Source organism: Staurois parvus, unplaced genomic scaffold, assembly GCF_062004578.1.
Source record: "Staurois parvus isolate SC_StPar_1 unplaced genomic scaffold, SC_StPar_1.0 ptg001253l, whole genome shotgun sequence".
Taxonomy (NCBI): Eukaryota; Metazoa; Chordata; class Amphibia; order Anura; family Ranidae; genus Staurois; species Staurois parvus.
The window spans coordinates 105,699-115,138 of record NW_028319049.1 but is presented as its reverse complement, the minus strand read 5'-3'; positions in this window follow the sequence as shown (position 1 = coordinate 115,138).

Here is a 9,440-nt window from a genome sequence, read left to right as displayed (position 1 = left end):
CTAGTGAAATCTGATGTAACCCACACCAGCGGAAACTCCAAAAGAAGCCGTCAGCTGCTATTTACTTCATTGTAAGGAGTAAACGTGCACCAACTAGAGCTCCACCGTTACAAGGACTGAAGTGGGGGAATCTGGCTTAGTAGCCTTATTAGAGGTACCTCTTTATTGCATTCTGTTCTGACTCTGAGGTGATTTTTGGCTAACGCCCCTCAGAAGCAGAATCATACATCGGTGTGGGTAATACATTTCATTGATAGAGTATAAGTAAGTTTATTTGTTTGATATCAGTTGTATTCTAGTTAAAGTGCAACTCTGCCATCAGGAGATTTTTGGCTGTGAAGCCCTCTAGTGGCAGACCAAATTTACTGCATTGCATAAAAGAAGAAAAGTAAGTTTTGAAGATGAAAGGGGAACCCCACCCCTCTACACTGCATTTCATTCTCCATAAAATTGTTCTTGTTTCATTTAACCCTGTGTCAGCAAATTTCTTGGTGGGGTATTTGCTATTCATTACCAGTTGTGCCAGAGGGATTGGGTTTGCTTAGGGTTGGATCTATTGAGCGCAGGACCCATAATATATTCCAGCTTGTCCCAAGGGGCAGTGCTACATGTAAAATTCAAGCACTAATCTTCACACTTGCCCCTTAAGCAAAAATTCCCTTTGCAAGTCAAAAATCTCCCTAAACAAGATATTTACCCTTTTCCAGTACTAATCCACTCTCCCAGCTCAAATCCGCTCCCTCCTCCAAACACAAATCCTGTACCCCTCAAATTTCCCCTCTGAGCATAAATCCTCTCTCCCCTTCCAAATTCCCATCTCCCAGCAAAAATCATCCCCAAATCCCTTCTCCTATCACCAATCCGCCCCCCCAATTTCTTCATCTAGCACAAATCCCGCCCAATCATCCATACTAGCACAAATCCCCCCCCCAAAAAAATCCCTCTTCCTAACACAAATCCCTTCTCCTAGCACCAATCCTCCCCCCCAATTTCTTCATCTAGCACAAATCCCGCCCAATCATCCATACTAGCACAAATCCCCCCCCCCCAAAATCCCTCTTCCTAACACAAATCCCTTCTCCTAGCACCAATCGTCCCCCCCAATTTCTTTTCCTAGCACAAATCCCCCCTAATCATCCATACTAACACAAATCCCACCCCCCCCAAAAAAAATCCCTCTTCCTAACACAAATCCTTTCTCCTAGCACCAATCGCCCCCCCCCACCCCCCCAATTTCTTCTCCTAGCACAAATCCCCCCCCAGTCATCCATACTAGCACAAATCCCCCCCCTCCCCAAATCCCTCTTCCTAACACAAATCCCTTCTCCTAGCGCCAATCCTCCCCCTAATTTCTTCTCCTAGCACAAATCCCCCCAATCATCCATACTAGCACAAATCCCCCCCCCCCCAAATCCATCTTCCTAAAACAAATCCCTTCTCCTAGCACCAATCGTCCCCCCCAATTTCTTCTCCTAGCACAAATCCCCCTAATCATCCATACTAGCACAAATCCCCCCCCCCAAATTCCTCTTCCTAACACAAATCCCTTCTCCTAGCACCAATCGTTCCCCCCAATTTCTTCTCCTAGCACAAATCCCCCCTAATCATCCATACTAGCACAAATCCCCCCCGCCAAATCCCTCTTCTTAACACAAATACCCTCGCCTAGCACGAATCCTCCCCCCAATTTCTTCTCCTAGCACAAATCCCTCTTCCTAACACGAATTCCCTCTCCTAGCACCAATCCTCCCGCCCCCAATTTCTTCTTCTTGCACCCCCCTCAAATCCCTCTTCCTAACACAAATCCCTTCTCCTAGCACCAATTGTCCCCCCCAATTTCTTCTCCTAGCACAAATTTCCCCTAATCATCCATACTCGCACAAATCCCCCCCCCCCCAATCCCTCTTCCTAACACAAATCCCTTCTCCTAGCACCAATCGCCCCCCCAATTTCTTCTCCTAGCACAAATCCCCCCTAATCATCCATACTAGCACAAATTCCCCCCCCCAAAATCCCTCTTCCTAACACAAATCCCTTCTCCTAGCACCAATCGTTCCCCCCCAATTTCTTCTAGCACAAACCCCCCCTAATCATCCACACTAACACAAATCCCCCCCCCCAAAAAAAAAAAATCCCTCTTCCTAACACAAATCCTTTCTCCTAGCACCAATCGTCCCCCCCCCCCCAATTTCTTCTCCTAGCACAAATCCCCCCCTCCCCCAGTCATCCATACTAGCACAAATCCCCCCCTCCCCAAATCCCTCTTCCTAACACAAATCCCCTCTCCTAGCACCAATCCTCCCCCTAATTTCTTCTCCTAGCACAAATCCCCCCAATCATCCATACTAGCACAAATCCCCCCCAAATCCCTCTTCCTAACACAAATCCCTTCTCCTAGCACCAATCCTCCCCCTAATTTCTTCTCCTAGCACAAATCCCCCCAATCATCCATACTAGCACAAATCCCCCCCAAATCCATATTCCTAACACAAATCCCTTCTCCTAGCACCAATCGTCGTCCCCAATTTCTTCTCCTAGCACAAATCCCCCCTAATCATCCATACTAGCACAAATCCCCCCCCCCCAAATCCCTCTTCCTAACACAAATCCCTTCTCCTAGCACCAATCGTCCCCCCCAATTTCTTCTCCTAGCACAAATCCCCCCTAATCATCCATACTAGCACAAATCCCCCCCCCCCAAATCCCTCTTCCTAACACAAATCCCTTCTCCTAGCACCAATCGTTCCCCCCAATTTCTTGTAGCACAAATCCCCCCCCCCAGTCATCCATGCTAGCACAAATCCCCCCCCCAAATCCCTCTTCCTAACACAAATCCCCTCTCCTAGCACCAATCCTCCCCCCAATTTCTTCTAGCACAAATCCCTCTTCCTAACACAAATTCCCTGTCTTAGCACCAATTCTCCCGCCCCCAATTTCTTCTTCTTGCACCCCCCCTCAAATCCCTCTTCCTAACACAAATCCCTTCTCATAGTACAATCCCCCTCCAAATCACCCCTTCTAGCACAACCCTCCAAATCCCCACCTGCGCCCGGGGCAGCTGTCCCTTCTCACCACCCCTTGTCCTGGTTAACAGTGTCTTGGGATACAGGACTACTGTATGTTTGACTTGGTAAGTATGAACAAGTTCATATCCATTAGTATTTGTTTTCCCCTATTTTTTGGGGGGAGGGGGGTTTACCCAGTGAACCTGACAGTGACACACTTCCTGTCCTAGGGTGACAACGGTTACTCATCGGACTGCATCTATGGGGGGGCTGTGTTGTCATCTTAGAATGGGGCTACATGACACTTCCCCTTCTCCACCACATGCGGGGAGGTGTTCTGTAATCCAGCAGGGGAGAACTCAGGAAGGGACAATAACCGGGATTTAAGTGTAGCAGAGGCAGCGTTGTCACCTCACTACAGGAAGTTATCAGCTCACTGAATTTCTAAAACTAAGTATTTTTTTACACTTACTGAACAGATGTAACAAACACTTTCCATTGGATACTGAACAGACCAAAAGGGGGAAAATACGTTGATTGCTCGAACTTACATAGACTTTTATTGCATCAGCGATCACATAGCAGTTGCATATACACAGCCGCTGTCTGCCAGAAGGATGTCCGGTGCCTCTCATCCTATTTCTTCATCATTTCCTGTCCCCATCCACACTGCGCATCACACTCTGCTCCATACAGAACCGTCATTGCACCAATCTGAGTGACATCAGTCTCTGCACCAGAAGAGCTTTCACTCTAATGACCCGTCACAGTCCCACGCTATTATTATTGGACATTTATATAGCTCTGACACATACCATAGCGCTGTACAGAGAACGCTGAGCCAGGTTGAACAAAAAAATACTCGGGCGATGAGGATACAGGGATCTCCCCAGATGAGCTATTGTTTTCTGACAAAGGGACTCTCCCCGCCCCCAGCAGAATACACAGATCAGCACTGCAGCCATTGGCTGCATGCGCTGATGAAATACTGGTTTTCCAGCAGAACTGTTCGATAGAAGCTGACAGGGTTACACATGGACCAAAATTCGGTCGGTTCATTCTGAACTGGCCGAATTATTATTGTTTTATATAGCACCAACATATTCTGCAGTGTTGTACAGAGAACACTAAGCCAGTCACATCAGCCTTTGATCAGCAAACTGGGAACACTGACACCGACTGAGATTAGCAAACTGGGAAAACTGACACCGACTGTTATCAGCAAACTGGGAACACTGACACCGACTGTTATCAGCAAACTGGGAACACTGACACCGACTGTGATTAGCAAACTGGGAACACTGACACCGACTGTGATCAGCAAACTGGGAACACCGACTGTGATCAGCAAACTGGGAACACTGATTCTGACTGAGATCAGCAAACTGGGAACATTGACACCGACTGTGATCAGCAAACTGGAAACACTGGAACTGGCTGTGATCAGCAAACTGGGAACACTGACACCGACTGTGATCAGCAAACTGGGAACACTGACACCAACTGTGATCAGCAAGCTTGGAAAATTGACACTGACTGTGATCAGCAAACTGGGAACACTGACTCCGACTGTGATCAGCAAACTGGGAACACTGATTACGACTGTGATCAGCAAACTGGGAACACTGACACCGACTGTGATCAGCAAACTGGAAACACTGGAACTGGCTGTGATCAGCAAACTGGGAACACTGACACTGACTGTGATCAGCAAACTGGGAACACTGGAACTGGCTGTGATCAGCAAACTGGGAACACTGACACCGACTGTGATCAGCAAATTTGGAACATTGACACCGACTCTGATCAGCAAACTGGGAACACTGGAACTGGCTGTGATCAGCAAACTGGGAACACTGGAACTGGCTGTGATCAGCAAACTGGGAACACTGGAACTGGCTGTGATCAGCAAACTGGGAACACTGGAACTGGCTGTGATCAGCAAACTGTCAGGGGTGGAAGAACTTCTAGTGGAATCGCCTAGGCCCTAGGCGATACCTGCCAAAAATAGCTATAGTATGCGCTTGTCTCAATCTGATGCACTGTCTTCTGTCACACCTGTCAGTGCGACTTGGAAGACATCTGTGCAACTTTATTCACAGATGTCTATGCAAGTCACACCTGAACTTGCAAAAAGTAGTGCAAGTAGTTTCAAAATCGGTGTGACTCTGACTTCCATTGCGGACCATAGGGTGCGATTTAGACTGTGTGACCGGGGACTAAGTGTCATTTATTTCTGTTGCCTTCTCTGCTATCTACATGGCTCACTTCTGACAGGTTTTCCTGACACCAAGGTAAAAAGATGACAGGGACAGGGAGCTCCAGCACACAGTCTGTGACTGACAGCCTCAGCTCTATTCTTGTGTGCTGTGTTAAAGGCGGTATGTCTTTTCCTTCCAATCAGCTCTCCTCACTGTGAGAGCAACTTCAGTTTCCTTCTCTCTGCTTTCTGAAAGCTCAGACAAGCGGTATAAATTCTAGACTTTTATTTCAGATAAACAGGTACAACTTAAGTAGGAGGATTTGTTTAATCTCTGTGCATCACCTGAGGCCAGTCACTTCACTGGGTTTATTTAAGGGTTTACAACCACTTTAACTGTCCCGTGAAGATCTGAAGTTCAGGGAAGCAGCACTGAAAGACCAGGAGCCAGCAGCATTGAAAGTTGTAAACAGCATGTGTTGGGGTTTAGAATTTTAACAAATCGTTTATTGGGGAATGCTTATTTTATTGCCCTCAATGTGTTAAAAATGTTGACAGTTTATACTGATTTGACTTTCTATTTATGCTAATGAGGAACACTTTAAATACCATTCCAGACACTATTTCCCTGGAGGGCAGAAACAAATGTGGAAATGTATTCAGGTTTTCTCAGATCCTTCCCTGGCTTCCAAGCTGGAAATGTACGTGAGATATACCTTCTGCATTAGTGTGCTGTAAAGTGTAAGCTCACCTTTACAGAAAAACTGAAAGGTGACCTAAATCGGACGCCCCCCCCCAGTCCCCGCTGAACTTTCCTCTGCACCCCCAGTCCCTGCTGTACTTACCATTCCACCCCCAGTCCCCGCTGTACTTTCCTCTGCACCCCCAGTCCCCGCTGCACTTTCCTCTGCACCCTCAGTCCCTGTTGTACTTACCATTCCACCCCCAGTCCCCGCTGCACTTTCCTCTGCACCCCCAGTCCCCGCTGTACTTTCCTCTGCACCCCACAGTCCCCGCTGTACTTACCATTGCACTCCCCAGTCCCCGCTGTACTAACCAATGCACCCCCCAGTCCCCGCTGTACTTTCCTCTGCACCCCACAGTCCACGCTGCACTTTCCTCTGCACCCCCAGTCCCCGCTGTACTTTCCTCTGCACCCCACAGTCCCCGCTGTACTTTCCTCTGCACCCCACAGTCCCCGCTGTACTTACCATTGCACTCCCCAGTCCCCGCTGTACTAACCATTGCACCCCCCAGTCCCTGCTGTACTTTCCTCTGCACCCCCAGTCCCTGCTGTACTTTCCTCTGCACCCCACAGTCCCCGCTGTACTTTCCTCTGCACCCCCCAGTCCCTGCTGTACTTTCCTCTGCACCCCACAGTCCCCGCTGTACTTTCCTCTGCACCCCCCAGTCCCTGCTGTACTTTCCTCTGCACCCCCAGTCCCCGCTGTACTTTCCTCTGCACCCCCCAGTCCCTGCTGTACTTTCCTCTGCACCCCACAGTCCCCGCTGTACTTACCATTGCACCCCCCAGTCCCCACTGTACTTACCATTGCACCCCCCAGTCCCCGCTGTACTTTCCTCTGCACCCCCAGTCCCCGCTGTACTTTCCTCTGCACCCCCAGTCCCCGCTGTACTTTCCTCTGCACCCCCAGTCCCCGCTGTACTTTCCTCTGCACCCCACAGTCCCCACTGTACTTACCATTGCACCCCCCCAGTCCCCACTGTACTTTCCTCTGCACCCCCAGTCCCCGCTATACTTTCCCCTTTAACCCCCCAGTCCCCGCTGTACTTACCTCTGCACCCCCCAGTCCCTTTTGTACTTACGTCTGCACCCCCCAGTCCTCACTGTACTTTCCTCTGCACCCCCCAGTCCCTGATGTACTTTTCTCTGCACCCCCCCAGTCCCTGCTGTGCTTTCCCCTTCACCCCCTAGTCCCTGCTGTACTTACCTCTGCACCCCCCAGTCCCTGCTGTACTTACCTCTGCACCCCCCCAGTCCTCACTGTACTTTCCTCTGCACCCCGCAGTCCCCGATGTACTTTCCTCTGCACCCCCCAGTCCCCCCCAGTCCCTGCTGTACTTTCCTCTGCACCTCCAGTCCCCACTGTACTTTCCTCTGCACTCTCCAGTCCCTGCTGTACTTACCTCTGCACCCTCCAGTCCATGCTGTACTTTCCTCTGCACCCCCTAGTCCCCGCTGAACTTACCTCTGCACCCCCCCAGTCCTCACTGTACTTTCCTCTGCACCCCGCAGTCCCCGATGTACTTTCCTCTGCACCCCCCAGTCCCCCCCAGTCCCTGCTGTACTTTCCTATGCACCTCCAGTCCCCACTGTACTTTCCTCTGCACTCTCCAGTCCCTGCTGTACTTACCTCTGCACCCTCCAGTCCCTGCTGTACTTACCTCTGCACCCCCCAGTCCCTGCTGTACTTACCTCTGCACCCCCCCAGTCCTCACTGTACTTTCCTCTGCACCCCGCAGTCCCCGATGTACTTTCCTCTGCACCCCCCAGTCCCCCCCAGTCCCTGCTGTACTTTCCTCTGCACCTCCAGTCCCCACTGTACTTTCCTCTGCACTCTCCAGTCCCCGCTGTACTTACCTCTGCACCCTCCAGTCCATGCTGTACTTTCCTCTGCACCCCCTAGTCCCCGCTGAACTTACCATTGCACCCCCCTGTCCCCGCTGAACTTACCATTGCACCCCCCTGTCCCTGCTGTACTTACCTCTGCACTCCCCAGTCCCCGCTGTACTTACAACAAACTGCTACACTGGCTGCATCACCAACGGAGGCAAGTACAGCTCGCAGAGAGTTGCTCTAAGGGGGCTAACAAGGGGGGGCTAAAAGGGGGATTTGAGCACAGCCCACATTTGTGCTAGCAAGGAGGATTTGGGGGGGGGTGCTAAGTGGGGGGATTTGAGGGTATAGTGCTGGAAGGGGGGATTGGAGCTTGGTTTGTGCTAGAAGTGGGGATTTGGGAACAGGGGGGATGGGAGGGTTGTGCTAGGAGGAGGAATTGGGGGGGGGGGTGCTTGGAGGAGTGATTTGGTGGGGGATTTGTGCTAGGAGGGGGGATTTGTGCAAGGAGGAGGAATTAGGGGGATTTGTGTTAGGAGGGGGGATTTGAGGGGGTTTTGCTAGGAGAGGGAATGGGGGGGGGGGGGTCTGAGCAGGGTTTGTACTAAGAGTGGGGGTTTGGGAGCAGGGAGGGGTTTGTACTGGGGGTGGGGTGTGCTAGGAGGAGTTTAAGGGGGTTCTGCTAGAAGTGGGAATTTGGGGGGGGGGGGGGTGGTCTTGGTGGAGTGAATTGGTGGGGGATTTGTGTTGAGAAGGGGGATTTGAGGGGGTTGTGCTAGGAAAGGGGATGGGGGGTTGAAGCAGGGATTGTGCCAGAAGTGGGATTGTGGGAGCTTGGGGGTTTGTACTAGGAGGGAGGATTCGAGGGGGGGGCTGTCCTCGAAGGAGTAAGAGGGGGCTTGTGCAAGGAGAGGGAATTTAATGGGGGGTGCTAGGAGGGGGGATTTGTACTAAAAGAGGGAGTTGGGGGGGTGCTAGGAGTGGGGATTTGTGTTAGAAGAGGGAATTGGGGAGGGTGCTAGGAGGGGGGATTTGTGCTAGAAGGGGGAATTGGGGGGGTGCTAGGAGGGGGGATTTGTGCTAGAAGGGGGAACTGGGGGGGGTGCTAGGAGGGGGGATTTGTGCTAGAGGGGGGAATTAGGGGGGGTGCTAGGAGGGGGGATTTGTGCTAGAAGAGGGAATTGGGGGGGGGGTGCTAGGAGGGGGGATTGGGAGGGGGGTGCTAGGAGGGGGGATTTGTGCTAGAAGGGGGAATTGGGGGGGTGCTAGGAGGGGGGATTTGTGCTAGAAGAGGGAATTGGGGGGGGCTAGGAGTGGGGATTTGTGCTAGAAGAGGGAATTGGGGGGGGGTGCTAGGAGGGGGAAATTGTGCTAGAAGGGGGAATTGGGGGGGGTGCTAGGAGTGGGGATTTGTGCTAAAAGGGGGAAAATGGGGGGGGGGTGCTAGGAGGGGGGGATTTGTGCTAGAAGGGGGAATTGGGGGGGTGCTAGGAGGGGGGATTTGTGCTAGAAGAGGGAATTGGGGGGTGCTAGGAGGGGGGATTTGTGCTAGAAGGGGGAATTGGGGGGGGTGCTAGGAGGGGGATTTGGGCTAGAAGAGGGAATTGGGGGGGGGAACAGTTACAACCTAAGGTAACCAAACATTAAAAACTGCGAC